This window comes from Triticum urartu, chromosome 7 (assembly GCF_003073215.2).
Source record: "Triticum urartu cultivar G1812 chromosome 7, Tu2.1, whole genome shotgun sequence".
NCBI classification, from domain to species: Eukaryota; Viridiplantae; Streptophyta; class Magnoliopsida; order Poales; family Poaceae; genus Triticum; species Triticum urartu.
The window spans coordinates 15,284,689-15,305,603 of NC_053028.1; positions in this window are offsets into that span (position 1 = coordinate 15,284,689).

Sequence of the window (20,915 nt, forward strand, 5' to 3'; positions counted from 1 at the left end):
TCCAACAAGTTGACACCGAAGTGGGAAGGCCCTTACCGGGTGAAGCGAGTCACAAGGCCTGGCGCTGTCCGCCTTGAGACCGAAGATGGCGTACTAGTGAGCAACTCCTGGAACATCGAGCATCTTCGTAAGTTTTACCCGTAAGGCGCGGTTGTCGGACCCTGTCCGGCAACCACCTTTCTGTACAAGTCTTGCCGCTGTTGCATGTAATCCTTTGTACAGAGCCAGGCGCAGACCCTGAGCACCAGTAAATGAAGCGCTGATTACCCCGGGGTTAGAGCATGCATGCTAGGTCGAGTCTTGTCCTTGGTTAGGGTTGATAGTGCCTAACCGCAGCTAACCCCTAGCTTAGAGGTCGAGTGTCCGTCCCTTTGCTTTCCTTTCGTTCGCAGGGCTCGCGTTTCCTGGCCAGACTGCTTAAGGATGAAAAGGAGAAGAAGGGCGTGCCGGCACCTGGGCCCCGGCAAGCCAGTATTGCTGGGGGCTGCGAGTGCCAAGATTCGTCCACGGCAAGCCAGAGTTGCCGGTGGCTGCAATATCAGATAAGTCTTTCGTCCCTCATCATGCATCCTCTTATGGACTAGGGAATGCGAAACCGCGTTTCTTCCCGAAAACTGCCGTGCTCCCTCAACTCTAGGCCCCGGGGCCAAGTTTGGTCATAGTCGCGGCAGCAAAGGGATGAAACAAAGAGGCCGCACCCACCTCGTTCCCGCCTCTGTCAAAGGCGTGAGGAAGGTCGAGCGACGTGGGAAGGCGGCAGGGCCTGTTGCCGAGAGACGAAATGTCTGTCCGAAGGATACCAAGGATTTGCTCCTTGGCGTGGGTTCGACCCGCGAGACCAATAACGCGGCAAGCATCCCCTTTTCATTAAAAAACATCCCACTCAGGTACAGTCCATTGAGGATGAAAAACATGAAAGAGAGGACTACAAGTTTTAGATACAGCTAAGGCCCGAAGGCTTACAAATTAAAAAGATAAGATGCCCGTAATCCCTTTCCTGTCCTACTCTTCAGGAGGGAGGTCAAGGAGGCAAAAAGGGCAAAAGGAGCGCCTAGGCGAGCTACAGGTGCCAGAAGACACCAAGAGAACATCCCGGGGGCCGTCCGAAGGCTGGACGGTGATGGCGGTGCCGGAAGCGGGGCTTGAAGACGGGGCGGCAGGACGTCAGCACGCTGTCGAGGGCACCACGCCCTCGTACTCCGACCTGACGGCCTTGTCGCCAGCCCTCTTCCCCTTCCGCAGCCTCCCTACGCCAGCCGCCCAAGGAGACGGCCCTGGGGAGTTCAAGGAGCCGGCGACACGGATGATGGGGTCGCCGGTGCCGCGCGAAGCGGTGCCCGACACCTAGTCGGACCCGCCATCCCGCCGCCCGTTACCCTCATCGTCGCTGTCGCTCTCCTCCTCGTCACTATCGCTCGAGGAGGAGCCTTCACTGTCGGAGGAGCTGTCCACGCAGCACTTCGCCCGAGTGCCGAAGCACCCAAAGACCTTGACGGAGAGAAGATCGCCCTCCATCAACTTAAAATGGAGGGCGAGCCCCCCCGTCAGGCTGTGGATACGGGCGAACGACTTCCACCCTCGATCCAGATACATCACATTAGGGGCTGGGAATGCAACACGGACTTGCGTGCCGCTGATCCCACAGCCCCTCATGTGCAGTCTCAGTGTCTCGGGCGGGTCCGACTCCATCGCGCTCGCAAACGGAGCTGGAAGCCAGAGACGACGACGAGGCGCCCGGCACAGCCTGACGAAGAACTCGCAAGGGTCGTCCCCTATATGGACCGCCATGGGGAGAGGAGCCGCCGGCGGAGGCGAAGCTGGCGCGCCGCCCCGTCCGCCTCTTCCCCGAGCGCCTCGACCTCGTCCTCGACCTCGTCCACGACTTCGCCCCCTCCCTCTTCCCCTTGTGGCTGGCTCTGCCACCACGGGCGCGGGAAAGAGAGGGGTGCGCTGTCTGGCGGCGACCCTCGCCGCCACCGATGAAGGGCGAGGATTCCCTTTCTCCATGGCGAATGAGAGAAAGGGGAGCAGAAGCTGAAGAAAGGAGGAGATGAGAGAGTGCGGGTTTCTGCGCTCCCCTCCCGCTCTTTATAAAGGAGCGAGGTGGGGGCTCGGCCGCCCCGCTCAGCGAATCAAGGCACGGGGAGAGCAGGGAATCGAGGCCAACCCGCTGCCTCTGCTCGCGATGGCCCAGATTCCCACTCCCACCGTCCACGACTCCAAGCGCATGGGAGCCGCGTGGTGGGGATGCAGAGCTGAGGGGACGGATGAGGCGGCCTCGCCCCACCCCGTGATCGCGGGGAGCGGGCGCCTCGAAAACCGTGCACCGGCCCCGTCCAGTAAATGCACCACGCCCCCACGCCTACCTCCGTTCAGGTAGGAGGGCGCGAACCGTCCCCTTCATCATGGCTTGACGCATGCCCACGGGGCTGAGCGCCGTGCACGCCGCCCACGTCACCCACGACGCCGCGTTTGACGCGTGCCGTTCTGGGCGTGCGCGGTGGAAGCGGAGAGATATGCGGCGTGACCTAGGCTGCGCGTGCCCGTGCACTGTTTTGGGCCTGGCCCAACAGCGCTCGGCATCGTGTCTGGCCCAGGCCCGGGGGCTCCTGTCGGTGTACTAGAGTAGGGGTACCATAGTATCCTGAACTTGTGCACGGGCAGTCGCAGCACCCCGCGGCAAGGCTTGCCGGGCGACCGCCAAGACCCTCCGCGGCTACTTTGAAGACCATTCAAGAACAAAGTACTAAAACCAAGGCCCCGGCAAGAGAAGCTGGCCGGGAAGAAGACAAGACCCCGGCAAGAGGAGCTTGCCGGGAAGGCCGCTCAAGGCATACCAAGAAAGCTTGCCGCGACGCGCCGCGCGTCCCGGCAAGGCCCGGTGAGCGACAAGCTCCCGAACACGACTGTTGGGGAACGTTGCAGAAAACAAAAATTTTCCTACTCGTTTCACCAAGATCCATCTAGGAGTTCATATAGCAACGAGTGATCGGATTGCATCTACATACCTTTGTAGATCACGCGCGGAAGCGTTCAAAGAACGGGGATGAGGAAGGCGTACTCGACGTGATCCAAATCACCGATGACCAGCGCCGAACGGACGGCACCTCCGCGTTCAACACACGTACGGGACGGGAGACGTCTCCTCCTTCTTGATCCAGCAAGGGGGGAGGAGAGGTTGGTGAAGATCCAGCAGCACGACGGCGTGGTGGTGGATGCAGGGCGTCACAGTAGCAGGGCTTCGCCTATACTACGAGGGAGAGACGTAACGGGGTGAGAGGGAGGCGCCAAGGCTGAGGTATGAAGTCCTCCCCTCTCCTCAACTATATATAGGGGTGCCAAGGGGGGGTGGCCGGCCCTAGTAGATGGAATCTACTAGGGGGGCGGCGGCCAAGGGGTGGGGGGCTTGCCCCCCAAGCAAGGGGGCGCCCCCCTTAGGGTTTCCCCCCAACCCACTTTGGGCTGGGTTCCCTCCCACTTCAGCCCATGGGGCCCCCCGGGATAGGTGGCCCCACCCGGTGGACCCCCGGGACCCTTCCGGTGGTCCCGGTACAATACCGGTGACCCCGAAACTTGTCCCGATGGCCGAAACAACACTTCCTATATATAATTCTTTACCTCCGGACCATTCCGGAACTCCTCGTGACGTCCGGGATCTCATCCGGGACTCCAAACAATATTCGGGTTACTGCATATACATATCTTCACAACCCTAGCGTCACCGAACCTTAAGTGTGTAGACCCTACGGGTTCGGGAGACAAGCAGACATGACCGAGACGACTCTCCGGTCAATAACCAACAGCGGGATCTGGATACCCATGTTGGCTCCCACATGCTCCACGATGATCTCATTGGATGAACCACGATGTCGAGGATTCAATCAACCCCGTATGCAATTCCCTTTGTCAATCGATATGTTACTTGCCCCGAGATTCGATCTTCGGTATCCCAATACCTCGTTCAATCTCGTTACCGGCAAGTCACTTTACTCTTACCATAATGCATGATCCCATGACCAGACACTTGGTCACTTTGAGCTCATTATGATGATGCATTACCGAGTGGGCCCAGTGATACCTCTCCGTCATACGGAGTGACAAATCCCAGTCTTGATCCATGTCAACCCAACAGACACTTTCGGAGATACCCGTAGTCTACCTTTATAGTCACCCAGTTACGTTGTGACGTTTGGTATACCCAAAGCACTCCTACGGTATCTGGGAGTTACACGATCTCATGGTCTAAGGAAAAGATACTTGACATTGGAAAACTCTAGCAAACGAACTATACGATCTTGTGCTATGTTTAGGATTGGGTCTTGTCCATCACATCATTCTCCTAATGATGTGATCTCGTTATCAATGACATCCAATGTCCATAGTCAGGAAACCATGACTATCTGTTGATCAACGAGCTAGTCAACTAGAGGCTTACTAGGGACATGTTGGTGTCTGTTATTCACACATGTATTATGATTTCCGGATAACACAATTATAGCATGAATAAAGACAATTATCATGAACAAGGAAATATAATAATAATGCTTTTATTATTGCCTCTAGGGCATATTTCCAACAACGACAAGGCGACGACCGCGGCAAGGAGCTTGCCGCGGGAAACCCCCACTTCGTGCCCGCGCTCCAGCACACCTGCCAACGTGTCGCTCTGGGACCCTCCCAAGCACACGTGACAGAGAGGCCGTGCAGCTAGGGGCGCGAGGTGGCAAGCAGGCGCTGACAAGGTAACCATCGTGGCAAACGGTGGCGTCCCTAGCGGTCCATTTCGGTACTGTCTAGGCGACACAGACGGGCAATTAATTCCCTTGTCCCCTGCCGCCAGAGGTAGGTATGATAACACTGTACAGGTAGCTGTACCAACCACGACTTTTACATCTTCGCCCCCCGTTGCTATGTCGGTAACCCCTTGAGCATATAAAAGGAGGCCCGAGAGCAACGAGGAAGGAGGTTAGCCAGTTCGTCCTCACACGCTCGGCCTTGCTAGCTGCTGGAGTATACTGTAGCACTCCGCGCTCTCGAGCTAGAAATCAATACAACACCACAAAGCGGGAGTAGGGTTTTACGCATCCGTGCGGCCCGAACCTGGGTAAACCGCTCGCGTGCTCCGCCTCGATCTGCTCTTTGCGCGACCTCCGCCCCCGCCGAACCAAAAGGGACCCGGTCCGCCGGTCCCATAGGTGCCCGTGGATCAGCTACCCCGGCACTACGCTGAACCAATGTATCTATGTATTTATGCTACTCTCAATGAAATTATGCTGTGGATATGAAATGTACTGACTGAATTAACTGACAGAAGATACATTGACTGAAATGTACTGACTGAATCAACACAGGAATGACTGTCTGAATGAACACACTGCATAGTAGTTATTACAAACCATGGTAGTTCAACTGACTGGATATCTCTGAAACAAAATAAAGTTTAGTCATTACAGACCAGAGTAGACCCAAATCCATCCATATTTGTTCACTGACACAAACAGAACCATGCCAAATGAACTCAAGTTACCCAAATCCAAGAGCTAGTTATCACTTGCATAAAAATAGTCTTTCAGCCTCCCACTTGGCTTCCTGATCCTCTTTGACCCCTCCTGGACAACAGTTGAAGTTGATTGCCTTGGTGCAATGAATGTTCTTCTCTGGGCACTAGAAGATCTAGTGTTCTTTGCTGGAGAAGCTGTAGATGATCTGGTGTTCTTAGCAGGAGAAGAAGTGTTAGTACCAGAAGAAGTTTTAGGCCTGCTCCTCTTAGCTGGTGCTCCTTGTGCTATTGCTGCTGTAATAGTTGAAGCAGCCCTTTTTCCCCTAGAAGTAGCAACTGGAGCTGGTGAAGGTGCGGAAGTTGTAGCTCTTGCTGTAGCTGGTCTTGGTTCAGGTGCAGTAGCAGCAGGTACTCTTGGAGGCCTCTAAGCATTTGTAGCCATAGAAGAACCAGCTTGAGAGTAATCTGCTCTATTTTCCTACACAATTAAGAAACATTGTAAGAAATTTAACAATGAAATGAGACGATGATTTGAAATGAAACATGACCTCAAATGACCTGGTGCTTGTTCATCCTCATCTGAAACTTAGGCTTCAAAGGGTCACCATAATTGTTGAACCTATGACCCTGCTTCTTGAAATTGCTACATGTGACAGTACCAATTCTTGAGGTGTCCTTTTTTGCTGGCACCTCAAATACACCTTTCCTTCTGGCAGTTTGCTTTTTGACCTTCTTTTCTTTGAACACTGGTGGATATATGTCATCTCTAGGTGTATGAGGCTAGTGGCCAGGACCTGGAACTGGGAAAATCATATGCTTGTATGTTTCACAGTACATGGGCTTTTTGAAGAAAGCATTGACAAAGTCTTCGGGGTGTAGCTTCACTTTTTGCATTGCAGCAATGGCATGACTGCAAGGCACAGCTGTCATGTCCCACCTCCTACAGTCATAGGTATGGTTGTTCAAGTTAACACAATATGTGTTGTCAGAGCTACTAGTCACTTGCCAGGTCCCTGGACCTGCCATGTATGCATCACAGTACTTAGTCCACTTCTTGCCTTCTTCTAAAATTTCTGAGTATGTTGGTGTGATCTCCCATCTGCATGACTCTGTTTTCTCTCTGATTTTCTGAAACTTGATCATCAACTTTGTTCTTATGCCCTCCAGCATAGTCCTGATTGGCTTGTTCCTAACATCCAATATCATCCTATTGAAAACTTCACTAAGGTTGTTAACAACCAGGTCAGTTTTGCAAACAATATCCATTTTATATCTAGCCCATGTATGGTCTGGTATCTGTGATAACCACTGCCAAGCTTGAAAACTTTCTTTCTTCAAATTTTCCATCCCCTTTTCATGACCATTCTTAGTGAAGGAATAGGCAGCCTAATCTAAGTGTTTGTTGAGTTCCTCCCCTCTAAAACTAGCAGATTGGAAGTTGGCATATATATATGTCTAAGACAGAACCTTTATGGGGACTCAGGGAGTACATCATTGATTGCATTCAACAATCCCTGTTAATTATGATGTCTTAGAATGATGGCTAAGTATGATGGTTAGTTTAAAGCGTGGTGGTTAAGAGTAGTGGATCACATACCTTTTGTTTGTCAGACATAATTGTGTACTTGCCAAACTTGTTCCCACTCCCAATAACAGTTCTAAGTTGTGTGAGAAACCATGTCCAGCTGTCTATCTCTTCCTTGTCAACAACACCAAATGCAATGGGGAAGATGTTGTTGTTTCCATCCCTGCCAGTAGCTGCCAATATCTGTTGTCCAGTGCTGAGCTTGATGAAGCAACCATCTAAACCGGAAAATATGATCACATTAGTTGTAAATAACATGAATGCAACCATCTTAGATATATGTGTAAGGATCATGTACCTATGAATGGCCTGCATCCATTTAGAAAGCCCTCTTTGCATGCAAAAAGGCAGTAGAACATGTAGTGAAACCTGTGGGTAGGAGCTGGATTTTCTAGGTCCTCTTTTGTTGTCACTATGCATCTACTACCTGTATTAGTATCTAGCACACACTGGAGATAGTTGATAACCCACAAGTATAGGGGATCACAACAGCTTTCGAGGGTAGAGTATTCAACCCAAATTTATTGATTCGACACAACGGGAGCGAAAGAATATTATCAAGTATTAGTAGCTGTGTTTAGTAGCAAAGTAATATGATAGTGTTGGTAGCAGCAACAAAAGTAAAGACAGCAAAAGTAATGTTTTTGGTATTTTGTAGTGATTGTAACAGTAGTAGCGGAAAAGTAAATAAGCGAAAACCAGTATATGGAAAACTCGTAGGCACCGGATCAGTGATGGATAATTATGCCGGATGCGGTTCATCATGTAACAATCATAACATAGGGTGACACAAAACTAGCTCCAATTCATCAATGTAATGTAGGCATGTATTCCGTATATAGTCATACGTGCTTATGGAAAAGAACTTGCATGACATCTTTTGTCCTACCCTCCCGTGGCAGCGGGGTCCTATTGGAAACTAAGAGATATTAAGGCCTCCTTTTAATAGAGAACTGGAACAAAGCATTAGCACATAGTGAATACATGAACTTCTCAAACTATGGTCATCATCGGGAGTGGTCCCGATTATTGTCACTTCAGGGTTGCCGGATCATAACACATAGTAGGTGACTATAGACTTGCAAGATAGGATCTAGAACTCACATATATTCATGAAAACATAATAGGTTCAGATCTGAAATCATGGCACTCGGGCCCTAGTGACAAGCATTAAGCATACAAAGTCATAGCAATATCAATCTCAGAACATAATGGATACTAGGGATCAAACCCTAACAAAACTAACTCGATTACATGATAAATCTTATCCAACCCATCACCGTCCAGCAAGCCTACGATGCAATTACTCACGCACGGCGGTGAGCATCATGAAATTGGTGATGGAGGATGGTTGATGATGACGACGGCGACGAATCCCCCTCTCCGGAGCCCCGAACGGACTCCAGATCAGCCCTCCCGAGAGGTTTTAGGGCTTGGCGGCGGCTCCATATCATAAAACGCGATGATTTCTTCTCTCTGATTTTTTTTCTCTCCAAAAGCAAATATATAGAGTTGGAGTTGGCGTCGGAGGGTCAACAGGGGCCCACGAGGTAGGGGGCCGCGCCCTAGGGGGGCGCGCCCCCCACCCTCGTGGAAAGGGTGTGGGCCCCCTGGTCTTCATATTTGGCGAGGATTTTTTATTATTTTTTCTAAGACCTCTCGTGGAGTTTCAGGTCATTCCGAGAATATTTGTTTTCTGCACATAAAACAACATCATGGTAATTCTGCTGAAAACAGCATCAGTCCGGGTTAGTTCCATTCAAATCATACAAGTTAGAGTCCAAAACAAGGGCAAAAGTGTTTGGAAAAGTAGATACGATGGAGACGTATCAATAGTCCCTTAGTCTGTGATATTGGAGTTTGTGATCTCCTTGCACAACTTCAAGTGCTTGCTTCCTTGCCCTATATGCCAAGCTTTTAGGCACATGAACACCAAATGTTTTCTTTGTGTATGACAGAATTGTCTCAACACCAGCTCCAGGGTTTGATCTAATGGTATCCTCACAAACCTTGGCAAACCAATTGACTATAACCTTGGTGCTCTCTCCACTTGCTCCACAAGTGTGATCCAAATTCATCTTCTTGATGCTGAAAGTTGACTCATTAGGTATTCTAGAGGCCACTATGTAAAACTGACAACCTTTCTTTCTATCAGAGCACCAAGCAATAACCCTAGTTGGTTCATTTCTGTGATACTCAAAATTTCTAAGTGTCCTGACATGGAAATTTCTTAGTGCTTTCTGAACTCCACAACATTTAGGAAGCACAAATGCAATGCAAACTGCTCATGTGCATCAGGGACTGATGGATCATACCACCTCATCTCCTTCCTCTTCTTCAACCTTCTCTTCCTACCAGAAGGCAACCTTGGTACTTCTTCTTCATCACTAAGGCCAAAATCACCTGGAAAGCAGTATTCATCAGGTTCATGCACAAAATCTTCGAACTTGATGTGTTCAGGCTCACTATGTGACTTCCTAGTTGGGCCTGGTTTTTTGATAGACTTAAGCTTCTTTGCTCCTTTCTCTGGTACAACTGAGGGTTCTTCATGTTCAGAAAGGATTTGGTCTTCCTCCCAAAACTCTGATGGTTCTGAGTTTGCTCCACAATAGTGCTCTGCAGTATCTTCCTCTTCCCTAGGGTTATGACTTGTCCCTGTGCCAGCCTCATCTTCACCCCTACACCAAGCCTTGTATGATATTGTCTGCCCTTTGTAATCACCCCTAAAAAACTCCAAATCTGAAGAAGATTTGTCCATCTCATCTTCATCTTCACCTTCCTCATGTTCTACTTCTACATCTTCTTCTTCTTCTTCCACAACATTTTCCCCTTGTTCAAATTACAACTATGTTGTGTGTTAAGATAGGGCTCCTCAGGGATTTCTGGTGCCAAAGTTGCATTCTGGAGTGGATATAGGATACCTTGTTGGGAAACACTATAAACAACTTGCTCACCAACATTACTAATGGGAATCTGTTCCTCAAGCAAGCTGTGATCCATATTAACATTTCACTACTAGGAAAAGGGCTATAGATAGGATTGATACTAATGGCGCACCATGGAAGCAGTGCGCCACTACTATATACTAATGGCGCACCGGTTGGTGATGCGCCATTAGTGTGGAAGACACTAATGGCGCACCAGAAACAGGGTGCGCCACTAGTATTAATTTTTTTTCCATTTTCCCATACAAACTAATGGCGCATCAGGTCGAAGTGCGCCATTACTGGTTCTAACTAGTAATGGCGCACCAGGCAGACAGTGCGCCATTACTGTAATTTTTTTTAATCTTTTTTTTGCAAAACTACTAATGGCGCACCGTTTCACAGTGCGCCATTACTAGTTTAAACTAGTAATGGCGCACTATTACCCGGTGCGCCATTAGTATATATATATATATATATATATATATATATATATATATACTTTTTTGCAAAACTACTAATGGCGCACCACCTGCAGGTGCGCCATTAGTAACCAGGGTTACTAATGGCGCATTTGCTGGTGGTGCGCCATTAGTAACCTGGGACCCCAACAAGATATTTTGGACAACCCCACACCTACCCACTCACTTTCCCCACTTCATTCCCTCCACCTCCTTCTCCAAGCTTTCGGCTGCCTCCTCCTCCTCACCTCATTTCCACCATAGATTCATCAAAATTAAGTGGTGAAATTATCTTTTTTTGATATGTAAGTAAGGGGAAAGCTATCTTCATAATGTAGATCTACTTTTTTTCTCCCTAGCTCGCTCCAACAACGTGCACATGCACTTTTTGTGGCCTAGCTAGATCTATGTATGTTTGTGGTGTTGCATGTGTTTGTGGTGTTGCATATATGTTTGTGTTTGAAGGTACCGGTATTTGAAATGCGATAGTTGCCAATATTTTACCGGAATGTTTTGATTCATTTCCGTTTCGGCAAGAATTTTGGCACTATGCATTCTTTTTGGTACTATTTTTAGGGAAGGTCATGCCAAATTTTTTCTTGGTTCTAAAATATCGTTTTTCTCTACCCCGCAGGCGACCATGGTCCGCACGATGACTGAAGGCATCGTGAATAGGTTTTTGAGCTCCACGAAGGCCGAGATGCTTCAAAAGAACGAGACGGAGATAAGATGTCCGTGTTGAAGATGCAAGCTGAAGAGCCTTATTGCGTACCCGGATTCCGGGCAGGTGCGGGACCACCTGCTCTTGCGTGGTTTCATGGATGGCTATCGGTGGCAAGGTGATGAAGATGACTATGAAGTCATCCATGGGGGCCGGGCAAGAAATGAGGAAGGGCAACAAGACAAGTACCACCGCGGCGAGGGCGGGCAAGAAGACGAAGAATCTCTAGGACATGATCACGATGGTGATGCTGTACACAGTCATCATGTAGAAGATGTCGTACATGATGATGAGGAAGATCAAAACGAAGGGCATGATCATGAAGATGAAGATGCCAGAGCAGACGACGATGGAGGCTGGGTGCAGGACCCTCATATTCAAGAGCTGCTTCTCAAGCAGACGGATAACGCAAGAGCTGCCGCCCGAGAGAAAGCCAAGCTGGATCAACTGGAGATAGACGCGGTTACTCCATTGTATGAAGGATGCAGGCCCGAGGATACCCGCCTGAAAGTAACGCTCATGGCTCTGGAGATGAAGGTAAAACACAAAATGACCGACGCATGCTTCGATGAGAACATGTCATTCTGGCACGAACGTCTTCCCAAGGGGAACAAGTGCCCGACCAGTTTCGAGGAGGCGAAGAAAATCGTGTGTCCTCTGGATTTACCGCACGTGAAATACCATCTATGGATGAACAATTGCATCATTTATCGGGACGAACACGCGGAGTCTACCATATGTCCGGTGTGCGGCGTCACTCGATACAAGAAGAGGAAGAAAGATCCTCGAAAATCGGTGTGGTACTTTCCGATCACTCCTCGTCTGCAGCGGTATTTCGCGGACCCTAAGGTAGCAAAGCTCCTGCGTTGGCACGCGGATAGGGAGGAGAAGAAGCGGGAAGATGACGGAAATGATCCGGAGATAAATAAAAAAGACAAGATGCTGAGTCACCCTAAGGATGCGAGCCAGTGGCAAGCGTTGAACTTCGAATACCCAGAATTTGGGAAGGATCCAAGGAACATCGTGCTGGGCGCGAGCACCGATGGAGTCAATCCGCTTGGCAGCCAGAGAAGCACACGTATCACCTGGCCTATGTTTGTGTGGATGTACAACCTTCCCCCCTGGTTGTGCATGAAGAGGAAGTACATTCACATGAGTATGCTAATTGAAGGGCCGAAACAACCAGGGAACGACATCAATCTGTATCTGGGGCTGCTGAAAGAGGATCTAGACACGCTGTGGAAAACGCCAGCAAATACGTGGGACGCCGCAGAGAAAGAATATTTCCCTATGAGAGCCGCACTGCTCACGACGGTGCACGACTATCTCGGTTACGGATATCTCGCGGGGCAGGTAGTCCACGGATTTTCTAGATGCGTAAGGTGCATGGATGACACAACGTATCGCCAGCTAGATAGAGATCCCGGGTCTTCGAAAACCGTGTTCATGGGACATCGAAGGTGGCTTCGCGACGATGACCCGTGGAGGAAACACAAGGATCTGTTCGATGGTGAAACCGAACCCCGAATACGCCCGCGTACGAGGAGCGGCGAGGAAATAGACGAGCTGTTGAAAAATTGGAAAGATTGCCCACTGCCAGGAAAGAAGCAAAAGGCGCCAGAGCCGGGAAAGAAGCGAAAGGCGCCAGAGCCGCTGCTGAAGGTATGGAAAACGAGGTCTGTTTTCTGGGACTTGCCGTACTGGAAGATCCACCGTGTGCCTCACAGCCTTGATGCCATGCATATCACCAAGAACGTGTGCGAGAGTCTGCTTGGTACCCTGCTCAACATGCCAGAGAGGACCAAAGATGGGCCGAAAGCAAGGGCAGACTTGAAATCAATGGGCATCAGGCAGGAGCTTCACGCTAATGATGATGATGATGATGATGATGATGATGATGATGAGGCGAAGCAGGAGACAGAAACTCGTCGCAAAGGCAAAAAGGCCAAGAAGACCGGAAGTGACTACCCTCCCGCGTGCTTCACTCTAAGTCAGGAGGAGATCGAGCAGTTATTCACCTGCCTCGTAGGAGTAAAACTTCCTTACGGTTACGCGGGGAAGATAAGCAGATACCTAGACCCAGCGAAGCAGAAGTTCAGCGGGATGAAGTCTCACGACTGTCACATGCTGATGACGCAGATACTTCCAGTTGCAATCCATGGGATCATGGACGCGCACGTTCGTGAAACGCTATTTGGCCTATGCAACTTTTTCGACGTCATCTCTCGGAAGTCGATTGGCGTGAGGCAACTCAGAAGGCTACAGGAAGAGATCGTGGTGATACTATGCGAGCTTGAGATGTACTTCCCGCCCGCATTCTTCGACGTTATGGTGCATCTGCTGGTCCATATCGTGGAGGATATCATCCAACTCGGGCCGACGTTCCTGCACAGCATGATGCCGTTCGAAAGGATGAATGGTGTCATCAAAGGATACATTCGCAACATGTCACGTCCAGAGGGAAGTATAGCCAGGGGCTTTCTGACCGAAGAGTGCATCTCCTACTGCACGAATTATCTAGGCAGCGAGAACCCCGTTGGTCTGCCCGTCAACAGGCACCTCGGCAGGCTCGCTGGATGGGGTCACCGTGGGGGTCGCCGTGAAATGCATGTTGACTTTGAGGGTCGACTCGCCGACTTTGAAAGAGCAAACCTAGTCGCGCTACAACACATAGACGTGGTCGATCCTTCACTACAAGAAATATGTCAACTTATGACCTTCTGTCAGTGACCCTCGAAGAATTGGTCATAAATTTATGACCATTTTAGACCAATTGGTCAAAAGCTGTTCAGGGGGCTCCAAACCCTAAACCATTGCGACCATTTTGGTCAGAAAGGTCGTAATTTCCTTACACGAAATGGTCACAAACCAAACAGTGCTAGTCCGCTGCCTTATTTCTAGTTGTTAATGACCAATATAGATGGTCATAGCCTTGTAGATTGTGGTGGGTTGTGATGACTAGGCGCCATCTCATCAGTTTTGCCTATGTGTCATGTCCATGTGGCAGTTTTTGCCCTAGGTTGTGAAGCAACCTATATTTCTATCATTCCCAAAATTCCCAAAAAAATCTCATAAATTCTTTGGGGCATATCTTCATCAAATATGTAAAAATCCTTCCTTGCCTAGTTCAAAAATAATTCAAGAATATTCATTTTCCTATTCTGTTCACAACAACACTTTATGAAGGAAGTGCTATTTATATATTCTTGATTGCCCTCGGAATTTTTGGGCACTCTTTCCTATCCAAATCATTACCGCATGACAAAATTCAGCTCCATTTTCCTAGCAAATCTTCCTCGGCAAATTTCCAAAGTTTTTGTCCACCTAGAAGCATTGTGAAGGAAGTACCTCTTTTATATCTCTAAATGACATGAAATTTATACAGTTCCTTCATATGCCCAAATTATCACCCTCCTCCAAATTGCAGCTCAGTCAAGTCATCTATGTGAGCCCAGGTTCAATTTATATTTTATGGCCAAATTGGCACGTTGCAAAGCAAGTGTTATATAGACCCCTCCTATTACCCTCAAACTTTTCGGGCACTCTTCCATACCCAAATCATTGCCACATGATAATATTCAGCTCAATTTTCCTAGTAAATCTTTCTTGGGAAATTTCCAAAGTTTCTACCTCGAGAGAAGCTTTGTGAAGTAAGTACTAGCTAGGCTTACCCAAATGATCTGAAAATTTACCAGCGCATGACCATACTTAAGTAACTTACCTACACCAATTTTGAGCTCATTTAATTCATCCAATCTCTCTTACTAGTTTTCCCAAGTTTCTATCCATAGAAGAGCATTGTGAAAGGAAGTACTACTTTGGCATGTACAAATGGTATCAATTTTCTGCAATGCTTTCCTATGCCCAAATAACCATCCTCCACAAAATTTCAGCTCACTCCATTCATTATTTTGAGCCCAGCTTCGACATTCATATTTTTGTCCAGCGTGGTACTTTGCAAAGCAAGTACCACCTAGGATCCTCCTTTTGAGCTAAAAATTTGTGAAGACATTCTCCTTAGTAGATGATCATCCTCAGCCAAAATTCACGCCCATTGGCCATGTGCATTTCCCGTACCGCTAATCAAACACTTGGTTGCTAATTCATGTTTGAGCATCGATCGGTCTCCTCGTGAGAATATTATGTTCTAATTTTCTTCCTAGCACCAACCTGGGAAGTGCCCAACCCACTAGACATGCCTAGGCCACCCAGAACACATGGCAACATTACGGTCACGCGGTGACCACGCGACGGGCATGCGAGTTTACGCGCTCTAGAGTTGGGGCCCTCGGCCACCGCCCAAACCTCGACGTATCGCCACCAAACCATGTATTTATGACTAAATAGGTCCTTATGTACCTAGAAATGATTTTTGGAAAAAATAAATAGCAAACTATGAGACAGCTGCAGTTCAAATTTGACCCGCTTCCTACTGAATCGGCAGAAATTTGTCTTTTTCACGAGAGGCGGATAAAAACTTTTTACACCCAACCATTTTGTCAATTGTGCATTAAATATGGCCTAGTATTTTATAAAAATGATTTGGTCCAATTTTGCAACAATTATTTGGGGGGTCCTTCACAAAAAAATCTCCGTTTGGGCACTCAAAAAATGGAAAATGGTTTTTTCGTCCAAAGAAAATGAAAACTTCCTTAAGCAACATTGTTTGCCATTCCAATATGCACCCTTGTGCACAATATGATATCATTTGAACAAACTATGCCATGAATGTGGCCATAAGATTGATCATTTGGCTTGAAAGCCATTGATCTCCACACGTGATAGCTCGTTTCTGAGAACACTTTTTTAAAATAATTGCCATATTACAAGTTTGTTGTTTTTCCTAGGAACTTGGCCACATACAATGACACAATGCGAAGGTTTCCCAATTTTTTGATTTTTTTTGAATTTTTTATGCCCGTTTCAAAATGCGGTCAAAACAGCGGGAATGACCGTTCCTAGCTAGTGGTTGAATCTTGGAACTTTTTTGGTGTTTCTATGATTAAATAGATACTTATGTACCTAGAAATGATTTTTGAAAAAAATAAAGAGCAAACTACAAGGTAGCTACAGTTCAAATTTGACCCGCTTCCAGCTGAATCGGCAGAAATTTGTCTTTTTCATGAGAGGTGGATCAAAACTTTTTACACCCAACCATTTGGTCAATTGTGCATTAAATATGTCCTAGTATTTTAGAAAAATGATTTGGTCCAATTTTGCAACAAATATATGGTAGGTCCTTCACAAAAAAACCTCCTTTTGGGCACTCAAAAAATGGAAAATGGTTTTTTCGTCCAAAGAAAGTGACAACTTCCTTAGGCAACATTGTTTGCCATTCCAATATGCACCCTTGTGCACAATATGAGATCATTTGAACAAACTATGCCATGGATGTGGCCATAAGATTGATCATTTGGCTTGAAAGCCATGCATCTCCATACGTGATAGCTCGTTTCTGAGAACACTTTTTTTAAAATAATTGCCGTATTACAAGTTTGTTATTTTTCCTGGGAACTTAGCCACATATAATGACACAATGCGAAGGTTTCCCAATTTTTTGATTTTTTTTGAATTTTTTATGCCCGTTTCAAAAATGCGGTCAAAACGGCGGGAATGACCGTTCCTAGCTAGTGGTTGAATCTTGGAATTTTTTGGTATTTCTATGATTAAATAGGTACTTATGTACCTAGAAATGATTTTTGGAAAAAATAAGTAACAAACTATGAGGCAGCTGCAGTTCAAATTTGACCCGCTTCTAACTAAATCGGTGGAAATTTGTCTTTTTCACGAGAGGTGGATCAAAACTTTTTACACACAACCATTTTGTCAATTGTGCATTAAATATGGCCTAGTATTTTAGAAAAATGATTTGGTCCAATTTTGCAACAATTATTTGGGAGGTCCTTCACAAAAAAACTCCTTTTGGGCACTTGAAAAATGGAAAATGGTTTTTTCGCCCAAGAAAATGAAAACTCCCTTTGTCAATGTTGTTTGCCAATCTAAGATGAAACTTGTGCAAAATATGACATCATTTGAACAAATATTGGATAGGTCTTTCAGAAAAAAAACTCATTTTAAGGATTGAAAAAAGGAATGAAAAAATTGTATGTAATCAATCACGACCAATTTATTTGGTCAAAAAATCGTCAAACTGTTTGGTGCGTTCTGATTGGTCCATAGGCATATCACGCGGATCTTGCATCAACCACGTCGGATGCTTCTGGATCCAACGACAGCCCTCACCCTCTCACCCAAACCCTAGCTTCCCCGATCCACTCTTCTCCCTGGATCCACTCTCCCTCTCTCGTCCCACAGCCGCCACCCCCAACCCTCTCGATCCCCAACCACCCAGCCGCCACCAGTGCCGTCCTCCGTCCTCTCCCCCAACCCTGGCCACCGGCAACCCCTCCCCTCCCCTTCTCTCCCAAGGCCGCGGTCGGATCCGCGCTCCCTCCTCGCTCATGACATAGACCGAGCCGCATGGCATGGCCATGGCCATGGCGGCGGCCAGATCCACCCCCTCCCCTACTCCGTTCCCTCGATGCCCGGCGACCAGATCCACCACCTCCCCTGCTCCGTTCCCTCTCTCCCAGATCCATACGCAGCCGCCGCCATCCTATCCCCTTCCCTCACCTCACAATCTCCCTCTCCCCGACCCATACCTCCCTCTCTCTGCCATCCCAACCCCTACCCCGCCGCCGGCCTCCCCCATCCCCACCGCCGACGACCTCCTCATCTCCCCCAACCTTAGCCCCGCCGCCGCGTCCCTCCTCCTCCTCTCCCACCGCGCACAGATCGGCGAGGCACCACATCTGGTGGCTGACGTCTCCGCCTCCGCCGGCCAGGTGCTCGTCAAGCGGCCCCAGGAGTCTCCGCCTCCGCCGGCGCCGCCGGGCGCCCCCCGCTATGGCAGCGTTGGTCCGGCAGGTGATGGCATCGGCGGAGCTCGGGGCCAAGGTGGGGCGGCAGCTGGTGGAGGTGGTGGGCCTGCCCCGCACCATGATGGCCTGCGGCGACGTCATCTACCGCAGCACGCCGCCCCGCCAGGACGGCCAGCCGGACCTCCTCCAGTCCGGCTCCAGCACCTTCGAGGTACCATCTTGCACCGTCCATCGTGGGTTTGGCTCATGACCAAATCTTCGTTCGTTTGCCGGTGGATTCCCTTACTAGCATGCATGTGGAGTTTGATTTAGATGCTGATGGACTAATAGAGACATTTGGGTGCACTTTGGCATGAGTAGGTGAAGTGATTTGGCACTATTGCTTGATTTGATGCAGTTGTGCACCATTGATTTGGCACTATTGCATCACTGCAGCAGCTCGACTATTGCAATCCTTACTAGCAAGCATTTGAGGAAATTTACTTAACACTATTGCTCGATTTGGCAGCCCTATGGTATGCTGTTACTTTTGTTGTTGGAGAATTATTTGTTGTGGTTGCCATGACATAGTTAGCTTTACTTTTGATGCCTCACAGTTCTCTTCAGTTGGTGTTTTGTTGGATTTGATGAGAAGTTGACAATCCTGGCGGGTGTAGGACCTGCATGCCATTGGATTTTGGCGCTTGAATGATTCACTTAGGAATACCCAGAACTAGCAGTATCGATTCTTTTACAAGCTAACACTAAGAATTGTGATTTTCAGATTCTTGAGATTGCATTCAAGAAGGAGAATGTCAGCCTAGTTATGAGGGAGCAGTATGTTGAGAAGGTAATTGCCAGACTGTTTATGTACATCTAGCTTTGCTTTTCTATTCCTGGGCTAAGTAAATTTTGGTTACTTAATTAATTAAATCTTGTGGTCCGATATGCTTGTTCCCGATCCAAGTCAACTCCTAGATTTCCAATTGCCTTTGCTGCCTAATCATTTAATTAATTAAAACTGCATGTGTATGTGTAAGTTTGCTTGTGATAACTCTATCAGACCATCCATGATTCGGCCTCGATGATGGCATGACCGGACTTGCCCACTCTCAATGGCACCTTCCCATGATCGACCTTGACAACTACGGCCAACCGGCTGTTACATGCATGATGACAACAATAGCTTAGCTCAGTCTAGCATCATGTGGTTTTCTTCTCAATTATTACTTGTGTTTTCCTTTTGTTAATCAATCAGTTGGGGGGTGATGTGACGAGTAACTTTTGTCTACTGTCTACTTACGTAGGTTTATCATTATTAAGAGTAGTAACTAGTGGTGCTGGTATAGTGGTATAGTGGTATGATTAAAAATATCTAGAAAGATAAAAAATGCATGCAAATCGGTGATCATCCATAAAAATGGGGTCTAACTTGAGTGAAAAATTTAGTTGTGTCGTTTTGTGGTGCTTGTTCTCATGTATACATACTACTGCCTGCCATCATGTGCCACCATATGTTCTAAGTAAGACTAGCAGACTATTAGTGGCTTGTGTACCAATTTTCTCGTGCCCATGGTTGGCGTGCGTTGGGGTAAACACAGGACCACGCACTAGTAACTGCACAACTCTGAAATGCTTCCTAATGATTACTCATCTTTGTTACACCATGCATGCACCTACAGCTACAGGGAACTGCACAACTCTGAATGAATGAAGTGAACTAATTAAGCTATTGCTTTCTCCCCAACAACAAAAAATAAACACGGCAGTTGAACAACATGTATCCCTTCACTTGAAAGCCTATGAAACTTTCTGTAGCAGCAGTGCACCACACTTTATATACATGTATGAGGCTGGGTAGTTCAACTCTACTTTACTTCCTAACTCATTCATATATATGATGGAAATTGTGCAGGTTCCATGGTGCCAAGTGGCCTCTGGCCATCTTGAACTGGGACTCCAGTAACAAGTAGATGTTGCTGCCGCACTCAATATTTTAAGTTGTTTTTTTCTTTTCTGGGATGTTAATCACCCAGTTTCCCTGTTAATAACCTAAGAACACTTGCCTCCTCCCCAACCCTCGCCCCAGCCTGCCGCTGTCGGCTTGCCGCGTGGCTGTCGCCACAGCAGCTAATTAGATTTTTGGGACTCTGTTTCTATGCTTTGCTCGATAACATTTTGGATATTGATTCGACACGCTTTATATAAAATGATTTATCTTGTACATTTGCTCTGCCTAACTTGTATACATGAAACCATACTTGTCAAATATCGAGTATCACTGCAGAATAATAACGTCTTGTTTTCTGTTTACTGAATCACAATTCTTCTCTCTTTTTACCATTAGTCCATCTTACAGCCATCAATAAGAAAAACACTTATCTTCATATTAGGCTTATTATTTTGTTGTCTGCAGTATTATAATGTACATATGCTTTTCTATTCACTGAATCACAATTCTTCACTCTTTTTACCATCAATCCATCTTCTTACAGTTGCATGTTTTTTGGGCTATCCAGATGACCAAGCCAAAGGAGGAAGCAGCTGCTCATCACTGAGGACAAGTAACTCCAGCAGGTTGATGCCGTAGATTCACAATGTACCTTCCATATGCCCATCCAGTTCTGTGATTTGTTTCTTGAAACCCAAAAAACCCCATGCCCATGTGGGAGCTGAATCATAGTTTTTTTCTTGTGGGAAATAATATCCTTGGCTGAATCGACTTGAGGCAGTTTCTTCGAAATTCTTGGAAATGCTTTGGTAGTTCCTTTCGGCGAGAAACTGTTTCGTATTGAAGTTTACTTGTACATGTGTGGTTTGCTACTGTTGCTTTGTTTGGGTTGGGTTGGTTCCAGCAGGGAGAT